Below are 16,287 nucleotides of genomic sequence, written 5' to 3'. Positions count from 1 at the left end.
TTTTACCAATATTTTATATAAGATTCGCAGTATCAGATGATTTTCAAAACAGTTAATGGTTAACCCCCCCACCCAAAAAAAATCTTCTATGCCTTTACTTGACAAAGAAAGTTTCATGAAATTTAAAAATAACATTGCGTAAAATTGCACCTTAAAAAAATTTATAGCACAAATATTCTGAACTTTAGTTCTCAGGGAAATGTTCCATCGCATTAAATATATTGAAATTTTTCCATATTCTTCCAGAATTATTTCAGAACAATGTATATATGTATATCTTTAGGAAAACTATTTGTTTGTGAAGAAGACGGTGTATTTATGGATAAAATTTAGTAAATCACTGAGATGAACAGTGATACACCTACTTCTGAAACCGTTTAAATGCAAATGCAACCCCGCAACTTTGAGGAGGGGAGATATATAAAAATGATCGAAAATAGCCGATATTAGAGATTGTTTCAGTAATAGTAAAAAGAGACTGACTAATGGAACAAATTACTAATTTTTCTTTTTTTAACCCAGCGAAAGGGATAACTGAAGCAATTATCAAAAAACTTAAATAAAAATAAACTGCTAATGTAGCGTAAAAACCTTCATTTTAGTATGTGCTCTCATTGTTTTCTAAACTGCTAACGGAACTGCGTATGAATAAAGTGATGTGATAGTGTTTTTGTGTTTATCACTTTATTTCATTGTTACTACTGAAGAAAATGAATTGTTTTAGATTAAAATACCACGATTATGGTTGTTGGGCTAAGAGAGACGGTGATTAAGGTAAGTGAGTAATGATGTAAGAATTGTTGGAATGAAAAAAAAAATGGGGGGAACGGGAATACTCCGAGAAATCCCGCGGACACAATGTTGTCAACTGCAAGCTTACTTGGCCAGGGATTGAACTAGAATCCGCACGCATCAGAAGAGCTTTACTACTCAGCCATCGTACTCCGCTATTACTAAAGAATTATGGACAGATAGTTACATGTCGACTCTTACGGCTTCCAGAATTTGGAGGTTTTCCAGAAATTTTAAATTGTAAGTAGGTTATTAAGTGCAAAATGAAACGTTTTATTTCTTAGGATCCATATTTTTATTTGGTTAGTAAAATAATTAAAGACTATTATACTTTTTAAGTATTTCGATATCTATTTTTATTCAAAAAACATTGTTTGTTTGCTCTATTCTGCCATTTTTACCTATTTTTTTTTGGAGTTTTTATATTTTGAGCTTTTTATTTTGCCATTAATTCCGAGTTTGTTTGCTCTATTCTGCTATTTTTACCTACATTTTTTTGGGGAGTTTTTATATTTTGAGCTTTTTATTTTGCGATCAATTCCGAGCTCTACCTATGACTTGCTTGACCTACGTTATATAACAGAAGTTTACACTTGAAGCTTAGGTAATAATTTAATTTTTTGCTACAGTTTGAAAACATAATTATTTTCTTGAGAAAGTTAACTCAGGAACTAGTTCTTGAAGGATGGGAAATGTGTATGTAAATGTATGCATGCATCTTTTTCTTGAAAGTTCATCTACTCACGGATATTATTTAGAAGTCATGTACAGAGCGTGTGTTACTGCACGTGAGACAATTATCGTAGTGTACATGAGCAAAACTACCCTTAAATAAAGTTAAATAAAACCGACTCGTGTTTATGTTTTAACATTGTGTATTGTAAACCTAGAATACGATTATCTCTTATAAGCTGAGTCGTTTGTTTGAAAAACTATTTATCAATTTACTTTCAGTGAGATTGGTTTACCAAAATTCTTTTATATCGTCGATCTTTAGGGTAAAAATGAAAACATTAACTACCTATCATTATACAGATTTTGAGAAAAGAAAAACATTCTCCTTGGCAAGATTGTACGCATATTTCACTTAGTGAATAGTTACCGCCTGTTTCTAACTCTTAAGTTTTGGAAAATGTAGTTGATGACTTCTTCAATATTAAGTTTATGCTGAAATAATTTAATGTAACCCATAATTTATCAGCACTAAAATTTGCAGTTAATGAATTTTTCCTAGGCCGAAGAAATATTTACTCTCTCCGTGCGCTTACCTTTGGTAGTGAGTGGAGTCCCTGGCTCGATCCCAGCCCTATTTAATTTGCTGTAGACAGCACCGTGTCTGTGAGTTTTCTCGGAGTACTGCCACCTTTTCATTCCACCAATTATTCCATCATCATTTATTTGCCTTAATCCTCGCATCCCATAGCCTAAAGGGTACTATCGAGGGACGTTAAGGTAAAAGATTTTTACTCTCTTCGTGTGTTCGTCCGTCTGAGAGACAAAACAAATATCGAGAACTATTTAATGGGTCAAGATCAATTTTGACCAGGAAGTAGAGGATCAAAAGTTAGGAATCCAATTAGTTCATGGAGGCGACATTCAAACCGGAAGTGTTAGAAATCAACCACTTCCGGTTTTTACGTTGATCACTATAGAGCAAAAAATAGGGATGGACACGAACGAGTTCGAGCGAGTTTTCATTGAAACTCGACACGGCTCGAAAACAGACATCTATGAGCTCGACTCGAGAACGCAGCTCGAAAAATTTCCTCCAACTCGATTCGAAACTCGACTCGAATGTGACTCGAGTTTCGAGTCGAGTGGAGCCAAATCGAGCTAAATGCTGTGTGTAGTGTCAAGTACTTTCTTCAAGTATCCTACATAGACAATATAATTATCAGTGATACTACATTATTATTATTATTATTATTATTATTATTATTATTATTATTATTATTATTATTATTATTATTATTATTATTATTATTATTATTATTATTATTATTATTACACCACCGTGTATAAATATGAAAGATAGATGGTTTCTATCTGAATACTAAAAACTATATAACTGCTGATCTCGGTAGTCGTCAAGTCTAGGAGGGAAGGATATCGTTCACGAGGTTCTGGGTTTGAGTTCCGAAGGAGCAAGTATCCGGGCTCAAACCAAAAATCGTTAAAAGTTGGAGGGCGCCGGTAACACATGTTCAAAACTTCTTGGTCTGGGTTTAGGGTTCTCAATGACTCGGATCACAGCTCATTCCCTATCGAGCTAACCAACAGCTCACCCACCCAAACCGACACGAGCCGAAATAAACCGAGCTGATGGTTCACCCCAACCGAGCCGGCTCGAGACGATGGCTCACCTGAGCCGAGTCAGTGCCTCATCTCAACCAAGCCGGCTCGAGCTGTTCGCTCAGTTGAACCGAGCTAAGCCGGTTAACATCCCTATACGGGTTGGGCTTCTGCTTCGGCTCAAAACTTTCACCGTCCAGTTCTCAGCCTTGGTGGTGAGAACTACAGTATATATTTATGTTAGTGCTCACGACATTTGAGGCTGTCTCGTTATAAAAATCCATTGTCGTCTTGTTAATCGAGATGAGGCGAGATATCAGCAGTGTCTCACCTCGTGAGCAACATTAAAAATATTCCACATTACTGCTTACATTTCTCATAGCTTTCGCTTTCTAGTCTAATCAAGCAATGATTTAAAAACTAGTTAAAACGAGCTAAACGAGCGAGCCATTTTTCAAAGTCGACTCGACTCGAAACCCGACCTTAAAATAGTGACTCGACTCGAGAAAATTACCTTTGACTCGACTCGAAACTCGACTCGAAACTCGACTCGAATTCGCTTCGAGTTTCGAGTCTAGTCGAGTTTTAGCTCGACTCGTGCCCATTCCTAAGCAAAAACAATAACACAGATAGCAAAAAAAAGTTTTCCTATAATAATTAACCGTCCCAAGAATACGTTTAATCTGCATCCTTAAATCTCTATTAAAATCGGAAATGTGTCTCCACTGCAATTTCCGCTTTCAATATTAGCCTACATAAGGAAGGAGAAACGGCAAGAGAGTAAGAAGCGGTTTCTTGGGATCGATTTTGCGTTTTAAGAATAGGTATTATCTTCCCTCTTAACAATCTATTCAAACCGGAAATGAGAAATTTAATCACTTCCGGTTTTAAAGGTTACCTTTTATAGAGTAAATACAGTAATAGATAGCGAGAAGCGGTTTCTGCAATCAATTAAACATCCCAACGCTATATTTAATCTCAACTCTAATCTCTCTACTAGAACTGGAAATCTAATATAACTTCCGGTTTCAATATTGATTGACGAAATATCACGCCATATAAACTAAACTCCGTCACGTGGTGTACACGTGGCACTGGTACTTGTTGAGACTTGCAAACTATGTTATCCATACGAATAGGAAGCCTTTGAAAGTGGCTATTTTCGTCTGATTCTCTGTCGACAGGCATCAGACCAAAAAGAATAACAGATAGCATAAAAGGATTTTCTCAAATGAATTCAGCATTCCAAAAATAGGCTTCATCCCCGTCCTTATTTCTCTGTTGCAATTGGAAGTGGTATAGATATATCATTTCCAGGATAAATGTTTCTCGTCACAGACCAAAAAATGTGACAAGTAGTGCCGCAGGCCGGTAGCCATCCCAAAAATTGTGGGGGGTGGGGGGTGGACCTGTAGAAGTTAGGGGTTCTCTACCCAACCATATTATAGTTCATTTGCAAACCTACCGTGAAAATTTTAGGGGGGGGGGCAGTGAAAATTTAGGGGGCCCGGCCCACCCTAGCCCCCCGTGGATACGGACCTGAGTAGTGGAAAGATTCTCCTCAAACGTTGATTTCTGACCTTTATTGTTTTTTCTATTATTGTTATTGTTATACGAGGAGCAGTCGAAAAGCTCTAGTTGTTTAACACAATATAAGTATATACATTTACTTAACCACCTTCAAAGTAAGACCTTCGGAACACACACACTTGCTTCAGCGTTCCTGCCATTGCTGTAAACACCAACGAATGGCCTCTTTTGGTATCTTCCGAAATTCAGCCATCGCATTGGCTTTGATCTCTTCTACAGTTGCGAAACGGGCAAAGGTGCTGGTTCCTTAACCCTATGAAAATTCTCTCAGAATTTGCTTTTGTAGCGTGTTACTAGAGGGCATCATCATCTAGTTTCACGTAGTTCCTTGTATTCTTCTTTTTTTCGATGCAGTATGTGACCGAGTGTTGAGAATAGTGTTTTGAGACTTATTTCAGCGTCAAATAAGGCGGGTAGCTGATTTTTCACCCAGTCTAGTGTTTGCATTACTTTTGATTAAGCAATTCTTGCTAACAAAAATTTAATTCTTTACATGTTTCAATGTTCTGAAAGCACTATTTATAGAATAATGGACTGAGAAATAAGTATTTACTTAATATGCATTTTACGTTTTTAAGGAAAATAAGATGGGTGGATTTTTACCTAGTCTAGTATTGAATATAAGGACAACCTATCACAGTTTTCTCAAACACATCTTTTTTCGTATTTCAATGTATGTCGAAAGAAATAAAATACACACAAAGAAACCTATTTGAAATATTTGTTTCAATTTTATAACATTTTGGGCAAGGAATAAAAGTCTTATTATTAATGATCAGACAAATGCTCACTAATCTTATTTGTGATGCAAGTGGGATTTTAGTCCATGAATGTTTTAAAGAGTGTCCCTTAGCCATTATTTACCAAAAATATATCTATCTTAAAATATAATTATTAGCTTCAAATGAAATAAAACATAATTAGAAAAAATGAACAAAAAATCTTGGTGACAAGTAATCTAGAGTTAAAGTACTGTCACTGTAAGCTGATTTTAAGTCTATCAAACCACATTTCTCCACTATACACATGTATTTGATACTTTTACGCGTTGCTCCGACTGTGACCTCGCTCTAACTGATGACCATGGGCGCCCGAAGGGGAAGTGATCTCGAAAATGGTTCACACAAATGTATTAAATTTTTTTAAAGATTTTCTTGATACAAATAAAAAATACCCAACTTAATATAGCAACCAGGGATTTGATCCCCCCTCTAGAAAATTTTCTTCGGGCGCCCATGATCACCCACCACACATTTCTCTGTTCAGCTACATTTCTCATACATTCCCTGCTATGATCTATTCATACTTGTTAAATTCATAATTAGATAACCTAAGGATGGTACAGTACAAGAGTCATTATGATTGGATCACTAATACCGAAACTGCAACATCATTCCTGGAATCCTTTGACTGCCGCTCGTATATTTTATTTATTTTTTACTATTATTACTATTTATTGTTTTTGTATATTTATTGTTATATTTTGTTATTTTTATATTTTTATTATTTTATCTTACTTTCTACGTTTTCATTTCTATTTTACAGCAGTTTTTTTTGTGTCTTATATTTGATATGTTGGTTTCTCAATTTTGTTTACACCAGTCCGCGTTTAGGCAGTCCTGTTGATCGTGACGGGGAGAAATAGTCTCGATACTGACGTCCCATTAAATCTCAATCAATCAATGAAAATGTAATAGGTAGAGAGAAAGGTTTTTATCTGTGGATTCAGTATCCCCAAAATGGACCCTATCTCCGGTCGTATCACTGTATTGAAACCAATAGTAGTTGAAACCAACTGCAATATCCAGTTAACCTTCTCTCTCTCTCTATCTCTTTACTGAAACCATAAGTGTTAAAATTGGCTATAATTTCCTATTTTAATGTTGAAATCGAAAGAGCAAAGTCGGTCGTAGACAACTAAGATTAGTGAAACAAGCATTGCGTGCGATCTCAGCTCTAATCTCTTTAGTAAAACCGGATATTGTAGAAATATAACATGATTTCCGGTTTCAGTGATGATCAGCATAGAACAAAATGGATAAAAGAGGCACAGGAAACAGTTTCTTGATATGGATGTTGTGCAGTGTTGTCAGTTGGCGACTAATTTCTTATAAAACTGGTAATTTTGGATTTTTCTTTAAAATAGGCTAAAAATAGAAATTCTGACATTCTCAACTTTTCTTGCACGTTTTGCAATCATTCATTATTTCTTTCATTCATTCTTTTTCTCGTGCATACATACAAACACACACCACATACACACAAAAAACACTTTATCCAACTGAAGATTGACAGATTTTGCATCACTGTAAACTGACATAATCTGTAACCCTGGTACCAGAGGAATCCGAAACATGGATGTTTAGATGTAGCACATATTAGCTTCTAAGTAATTTTTTAAAAACCGATTAAGGTAAAATTCATAATTTTGGAGTTATGTACTATGTAGCTTTAGCTTTCAATCGTTTTCATTGGCTTATAACTTTGAAAGGACACATTTTCACCAAATATTTATTACTCATTTTTTTGTCATTTTTCTAGGGGCACTACAAGATGGCTATCACAGATATATACCGTTTTTGTTCTTCCACTATTTTACTTACACCATTATTATCTCTGTCTTCCTTAGCCTCGGTATATAATCATGGAAGTTTAAACAAAAAAAAAAAAAAAAAAACTATCTTTTACTATTTTTAATCAATTGTGAAAGGACAGATGTGTCTTTGGTAGACTGAATTCACGTCAGAAAACTGTTTCTCGCCTTCCCTTGTCGTTTTCGTTCTGATTTTTCCACATGCAAACAGACAGATATAGTAGTTCTAATTATGAGGTTTTCTATACTACTGTTTAGCATAGTTTAGAAATGAAAAAATATGATCATTATGATATAGTAATTAGACCCTATATATTACGCTTATGAATTTAAAGATAAATTTAAAATCTTTGGCACAATTCTGTCGTTATTTGTCAAATACAAAATATTTTAGATTTGTAAGAACATATTTTTCCAAACTTTTTTTTTTCGGGAGCCACAGTGCCTCAGTGGCGCCTTACCTTTGGCGCGTGGGGTCCCTGATTCGATCCCTGGTGAGATGAACAACATCGTGTCCGTGGGTTTTCTCGGGATACTCCCGTTTCCTCCCACTTTCTCATTCCACCAATTCTTCCATAATCATTAATTGGCCTTCATCATCGTCATCACACTCTTAGCCTAAAGTTGATAATCGTTGGACGTTAAACTGAAATATTTCATTTCATTTTAATTTTTCAAACTTTTTTTCTTGGCATGGGTGTGTCGCGGAATAGGTAGGAGTAGGAGTTTGCTACACCTACACACAACACAATTATCTGATCCTGTGATCTAGTATAACTCCAATTTTGCATTTACGATTTTTATAGATAAGTTTAGTTTGCGTCATCAATGTTTTTTTCAAAAATTTTATTTTCTTATTTTATTTTATTTTTTTTAAATAATTTAAGAGTTTCTTATCTTAATAGAACTTTATAATGAGTCAGCTATTATGCGGAATAGAAATCGAATTATTATATTAGAGACACAGCAATTCCATGACCTTGCTATTGTTCTTTTAATAAGGATACTACGAAGTCATACTTGGATTATCTATGTATTATCATATTTGTTCATGAACTCACGAAAAAGTCATCAGGGAAAAAACTCAGTAATACTTTTTACGTGTATTTTCTTTTTATTATTTTTGAAGAAAATATAAATTACACTACAGGAAGGACAAGGTCATCTAAAAAAGTATTCGGAAATAATGTGTAGTCCCTGCTTCCACATTTTTCTTTTTACTTTTTGGGGAGTTTCTGCATTTATCTTTCTGCAAACCTTGCCTAATACTATCATTTCTTAAATCTTTTCATTGACGTCAGAGGTATCGTTGCGTTCTCTAGTTTCATGCTGGACCCTTCGCCACCGTAAACTTTAATTATGGAAGCTGCTTCGTGCATTACGTAATAGATTCGCAATTGAAATAGATTTCATATAGATTTCTACAAACACGAGATGAAAATCATTCATTTCACTGTCTACACCGGGGAGAGCTCGAGAATATGCAAGTTGAGAGTTTAACACGTGGCTCAGGACATTAAATCAAAACTTAAATTCGTCACTAAATCTGTGTAATTATATCATTTAAAACATAACAGCGACTCTCAACATTATTTTCAGTCACAGTTTATTTTTATACCTGTACATTGTAGATTCTCAAAATAATCAAAGTAATATTTCAATCTTCTGGTTCCAACACCTATACCAATAAATTAAGTAAGCCCTGCTTTTCTAGGAGTTCAAGAACGAAGAAGCATTGAAAACTAATTTCTATTCATCTCTATATACAGGGTGTTTCAAAACAACACCGATAACGTTTGAGAGGTCATTCCTGACACCAAGACAAGACAAAAAGTATAGACCAACCTGGGTGCACAATGCTTCCTTTCGGAGTTATAGGCTGCCGAAGACGTGAAAAAATGAACTTTTAAGGTCCATACCTCCAATAGGGGTCTACTATGGGACCTACCGTAGTCGGGTAAAGACTTTATTTAGGAACTAGTATGTGCCTTATCCAAATATCCATGTTTCAGAATCCTGCGGTGCTTCCGCAACAATTTTTATACAAGTAGTTGGTGAGTACTTCAAATTATATACCCTTAGCCAAACTGCCTCTATAAAAATTGTTGCGTGAATACCTTAGGACTCTGAAAGATGTATTTTTGGATAGCGTACATATTAGTTCCTAAGTGAAGTCTTGACCCGACTACAGTAGTCGCATAGTTTTGAAGCAATATACCTTTAAACTTCATTTTTGCATGTTTTCGGCAGCCTGTAACTCCGAAAGGAAGCATTTGTGTACCCAGGTTGGTCTATACTTTTCGTCTTATCTTGGTGTCAGAAATCACCTCCCAAAGTTGTCGGTGTTGTTTTGAAACACCCTGTATAAAAATCCTGAGTGAGTGAATAATAAATAATAATAATAAAAAATAAACTCCGCACTTCATAAATTTGCCTTTCATCTTCTTAGGGATGGTGATGTAGAATCGTTGCCTCGTATGTGAATTTATATGTGTGCGTGTTTTAAATGGAATACATAGAATCTTGCAGACGACCCTGGCTTCGCATAAAGCATAAATTCATCCTATAATTGGGCTGTAACTTCTGATTCAGAGCTAAGCATTTTGTAACGATAATATTAAAATTCAGAAATAACATTTGTCAATAACAATGTTTCCAATATATACTAATATATTTGTTTCTTCTTCCGTTTCAGATAAATACATGTAATATCTTCACATGTGAACATAGAAGATATGGTTGCTACTCAGGATAAGGCACAAGATGATGTGGAACAACAGTGGGGACAAAGATTGAGGTGCAGATTGTATAAAGAGTTTTGGTCTAGTGCTGACCGTCTCCACGTGAGCTCAAACGAAACATATTTCATTACTCTGTTTTGACATTCTCAATATTCATGGAGTTCCATACTTCCAGGAACGATTGCTGCGGAAATACAGATAAGAAGATAAAAATTCAAAAGTTTCTGATGTCTCAAATTTCTGAGTATAACACGCACTGGCATGACAATTTTGACCCTTCTAATTTACGCGTTTCCTGTTACAAGGACATAATTTTCATGTCTCCCACAAAATTTATGCAAATTTATATGTTCGTTATGAAAAAAAAAAGTAAATTTTAGTTTGAACCCAATCTGCAGCACTGATGTAGCATTGGTTATTCAGCTACCTAAAAAACAAATGTATCTTTCTTTCATATTTAGGGTTTACCAACAACAATGTGAGAACTAAAATATATCAACTCCGGATCGTGTTAAAAAGCGGGGAACAAGTAGGGTTGTCTTAAAGAAGCTTATACTATAGTTATGACGAAAAATACGGCAATCTTCCTTATGATAGGCAATTTTAGTCGTCCAGAATTAGAAAATATCCAACTCGGTATCTTTTAAGACTTTTATAACATTGACACATCCTTACCTGAATTTTTTTATGAGAAGGATTCATATGGTACAATAGTGATAAAAAAATAGCTCTGATTATGCTCCTTCTTTTCTTTTAGAGTAACGGTTCCCAACCTTTTCTACATTTTGTACCTCTTTTTAACTCTTTTTCTCATAATATATCCTATTAGATAAAATGTATTTTTATATAATCAGTATCCTTACAGTTAAAATTTTAACAATCTCTAAATCAGACATTTTTTACTGAGTGTTCTGTAACGTTACAGTTTAGTGCTCCCCTTCTCAGCAAATCACGTGGAGGGGAAGGACATGGCAGCTAACTGATTGATGGTAAGCAAACAATTAGGCTACATCGATAGCATGATTTTATAGGTATATTATTCGTGGGTTCTTGACTAATTGCCAATACTTGCTAGTTTTCTTCTTTTACTTTATTCCCTCCTCTTCTTTGCTCATTGAGCTTCTGTTTTTTTTTCAGATTGCAAGACCTTAGTCCTATGTCACACATCAGCCGATTGGAAACGACTATTATAAACATATTTTTTTAAACGCTTAACACATGAAACTACACCGCAAAAACGCAGTGTTAAAGTACATGTTAAAACAAACTCCCTGAGATTACCATTCGACTATTTTAATACACTTGTTCCCATGTCAGAAATATCAAGAGTCGCGCCACTGTATGAATCGTCCTCCAATCACGTAGCTCTGCCGTCTTGAGCAGGAGGGAGCGCGCTTGTAGTTCGTTGCTGATTATTTTATGTCCTTGAAGAAACTTAGCTGTTGCCACGTCACAAAAACAAACGAAAGCTATATAATTAGTAAAGTTCAGGAGTACGTGCTCAATTACAACACAGCATTAATTCGACGGGCTTACAGGTCAGCGGGGGTAATCAAATGTGTTGGACCAGGCTGGGCTTAACAACGGTGGAAGTATAGCAATTGACACTGAGAATTGGTACTAGTTTTACTTCCTGGTTATAAGTAAAGATTTATGCGGTATATTTGACATCTATATCAAGTAACATACAATGTAATCCTACATGAAAATAGTGTTGTGAACGTGTGATTTTTATGGCAACATTTACATTAGTATCAGTGCTACCATCTTACGTGCAATATGTTCCTAAGACAGATAAAAAACGAGAAAAATGGTAACACCGCCGTTCATGTAAATGATGCCAGGAAATTCATACATATATTATATAATTATAATATATTAAAACTTGATTGTCGTCTCAAAGAAATCACTTGTACTTAAAATGATTGCAACTTGTAAACTATCAAGGGAACCACATAATATGAAATTATTGCAGTTGACTGAACTATTTTTTTTATTTCTGTTGATGTTTTAATAATCTTAATAAAAACTACGTTGTTAAAGGAATGGTTTAAAAGAGAACATTGATTTATAATTATCAGTGATTAAGTTTGTAAATTCTACTATAAAAAATATTATTAACTATGCTATTTGAATTTGTTTAAGATTTCTTCTGTGGTTTTCCATTAACAATGAACAAAAGTAATTTACTTTGACTTTTTTTTAGCAAAAAATGTAGACAAGCATTTATGTACGTACAGTAAATAACTAACACTAAATATCCTACGTATATAAAATGGAGTATAAAGTTTCATTTTTCAGTACTGCAGGATGTGTCTAAACTTTTCATTTCGAGTTAAAAATGCTATAACATGAAAGTGGATAATCGTATTAGAATGAAACATCTGAAGTTCGCAAATTCATGCTCAAATCATCCGATTTCAAAGTGGTGTGCTGGCTTTTAAAAACTATACAAATTTGTTACAAAACGAAAAGTAATTGTAGTATCAATGTTTCAGTTCATAAATCCATTGTACAACGCAGACTCACGGCACACATCAAGTAGGCGATTGATTCCCATATCGTGAAAACTGAAGGAAGTTGGCGAGTTGGCTTATGATTGGAGGGTTAATCACTAGCGTGCGTCACTCCTGTATGCTATGTTATCATCCCGCTACCAACCGAAACTTAAACACTCCTATTCTGAGCTGTAGACGTTTTATTCAAATACGACTAGCCATTTTCTTCCTTTAATAGTTTGAAATTAGATAAAAATTTTAGAAATATCCTTTACTTTCAAACACAATACATCCATTTTAAAAAATGTTTGTGTTTTGTGCGTATTTGATGTATATGTCTACACTGGGGACAGAAGAAAAGTGTTCGGTATTTTGTCAAGAAGTTATCTAAAAATGCCTAAGAAACGATCTACACAAAAGTCCTTGTTGGTCTAACGGTTTCCTATTCTATGAAATAGCGTGTGACGAACAACACAATATATAAATAAATATATAACAATGCCATATATCTATGTGACTTCTATTACGACTAAGGTTGACAGACGTCCTGCATGTAGAGGATTGTCCTATATTTTACAATATACATTTGTTTTTCTTGTATGAAGGTTGCACAGAACACATTTGTTCTTATTTACTTAGTAATATCGGCGAGTTTGTAAGCCACACCAGATGACAAATCATCAAATAGTATAACACTAATGAAGACTTTGTTAAATACCAACCGGTTTTAGAAAGGACCTTAGGAAGATCATTAAATAACTATTACATTTCGTTTAAAAGGAACTGGAAAATCATTAAATTTTAAGTTCATTTAAAACAAAGCAGAAAATCATTAAATTTCCAGTTCATTTAAAAGAAAACAGAAAATCATTAAAATTCCAGTTCATTTTAAAGAAAACAGAAAATCATTAAAATTCCAGTTCATTTTAAAGAAAACAGAAAATCATTAAAATTCCAGTTCATTTAAAAGAAAACAGAAAATCATTAAAATTCCAGTTCATTTAAAAGAAAACAGAAAATCATTAAAATTCCAGTTCATTTAAAAGAAAACAGAAAAATCATTAAAATTCCAGTTCATTTAAAAGAAAACAGAAAATCATTAAAATTCCAGTTCATTTAAAAGAAAACAGAAAATCATTAAAATTCCAGTTCATTTAAAAGAAAACAGAAAATCATTAAAATTCCAGTTCATTTAAAAGAAAACAGAAAATCATTAAAATTCCAGTTCATTTAAAAGAAAACAGAAAAATCATTAAAATTCCAGTTCATTTTAAAGAAAACAGAAAATCATTAAAATTCCAGTTCATTTGAAAGAAAACAGTAAATTATTAAAATTCCAGTTCATTTAAAAGAAAACAGAAAATCATTAAAATTCCAGTTCATTTAAAAGAAAACAGAAAAATCATTAAAATTCCAGTTCATTTAAAAGAAAACAGAAAATCATTAAAATTCCAGTTCATTTAAAAGAAAACAGAAAATCATTAAAATTCCAGTTCATTTAAAAGAAAACAGAAAATCATTAAAATTCCAGTTCATTTAAAAGAAAACAGAAAAATCATTAAAATTCCAGTTCATTTTAAAGAAAACAGAAAATCATTAAAATTCCAGTTCATTTAAAAGAAAACAGAAAATCATTAAAATTCCAGTTCATTTAAAAGAAAACAGAAAATCATTAAAATTCCAGTTCATTTAAAAGAAAACAGAAAAATCATTAAAATTCCAGTTCATTTAAAAGAAAACAGAAAATCATTAAAATTCCAGTTCATTTTAAAGAAAACAGAAAATCATTAAAATTCCAGTTCATTTAAAAGAAAACAGAAAAATCATTAAAATTCCAGTTCATTTTAAAGAAAACAGAAAATCATTAAAATTCCAGTTCATTTGAAAGAAAACAGAAAATCATTAAAATTCCAGTTCATTTAAAAGAAAACAGAAAATCATTAAAATTCCAGTTCATTTAAAAGAAAACAGAAAAATCATTAAAATTCCAGTTCATTTAAAAGAAAACAGAAAATCATTAAAATTCCAGTTCATTTAAAAGAAAACAAAAAATCATTAAAATTTCAGTTCAGTTTAAAGTATACAGAAAATCATTGAAATTTCAGTTTAGTTTAATTCAAACAGAAAATTATTAAAATTCCAGTTCATTTAAAAGGAAATAGAAAATCATTAAAATTCCAATTCATTTAAAAGAAAAAAGAAAATACTATTCTAGTTCATTCGAAATAAAACAGAAAACCATTAATGTTGCGGTTCACTTTTAAAGAAAACAAAAAAGTAATTCTCTGTATAAATCAAGACTAAAACAAAGATGGTTGTGATAGTCAACGCAATTAGTACTAATAGTGTTTTTGATGTCACTGTAGAAATAATGTAATAATAACATAAATACCTATGATTCCTTCTAATCTGACTGGTGACAATTCTCACAATGATTTTTTTAAAAAAGGTTATACAAGCTCTTTGAGTAAATAAGAGGTAAACAAACTGTCCCAAATATAAGACAGGCCTAAATAAATCATTGTTCATTTCTCCTTTCGTAAATATGAACTGCCCAACTTCTCAAAGTTAGTTCTTATCGCCTTAAATTACATTTCCATTATTTTTATATAAAACAAAAAGAAAAGAAGGAAAACGAATATGGAACTAAAGAAGGATATAATATTTTTATTTCAAGAATACATTATGTTATAAATTCAGAACTCACATACGCTTATGACGGAAACACGTACTAACTCTAATTACGGATATGATTTCATTAATTTATATGGCCAAGATTGTTTTTTGTACAAAAAGCAAAACGCAGATATCGAGATTATTTAAAAAAAACGTATGAATTTAATTGAGGAGAACGGAAAAACAAAACAAAAAAAAATGATAAAAGTAGAGGACAAAACAACAATTGTATCTAGTTAATTAAGACGAGGGTAAATAGACTGGTTAGGTCACTATTAGAAAACAGATTGTATTGCTAAGGGTATGATAGAAAGTTGGAAGAAGGAAAAAAAGAGAGAGGAACAAGGTTACAGTTAAGGGATAACGAGTACCAGTACTACACACAAATTTATTAACTTTTGATTCACTATTTCTCAATGATACCAGAAAATGATGGTGAATTAAGTTGGTAATAAGGAAGGAAGCTTGAGTTTGTATCGATTCATTTATATGATTATTTAAATTACTTACTTTCAAACATTTAAGTTTCTTTATGTTAAAAAAAAATCGAAATATACTCAAGAAGAATGTGATTTTATACATCTTCAATATATTGATCAAATAAGTTCGTTTTCATAAACGATACATTAAAATAATCGTATGGAAATAGTCAGTATTTTAATTAAAATGTCATAGACCTTGTTCTTTCTGAGCGAATATGAACCCAGAATAATAATTTTTATAGTAAAAGAGAGTATGGAATGCAATACTTTTCTTAAATTCTGTGTAGGAATTCTACCATACTTTGTTAGATGATGCTTTGAACACGTTTCTGAGGCTTGGACACGAATCGGTTCATGTTCGTCGTAAAACCATCAACAATTCTGCATGATATTTGAGAATTATCTCCCTACTGAAAATTATTTAGTTAGTGTACGAAGTACTGAACGATTTCAGTGAAACAAGTTTTGGTGCATACAAAGAATAGAAAAGATTGTACTGAATGTTGTAATTCTACATAGAAACAGTACGGTTATATCAGTTTCTTTAACCATCTGGCTAACGTCTGTAGGAATTCCGGTTGTATATTGATCAGACCATATGCACCTTCAAGTTTTCCAGCCTA

Source organism: Thermobia domestica, chromosome 10 (genome assembly GCF_964235325.1).
Source record: "Thermobia domestica chromosome 10, izTheDome1.hap1.1, whole genome shotgun sequence".
Lineage (NCBI taxonomy): Eukaryota > Metazoa > Arthropoda > Insecta > Zygentoma > Lepismatidae > Thermobia > Thermobia domestica.
This window is presented reverse-complemented; position numbering follows the sequence as displayed.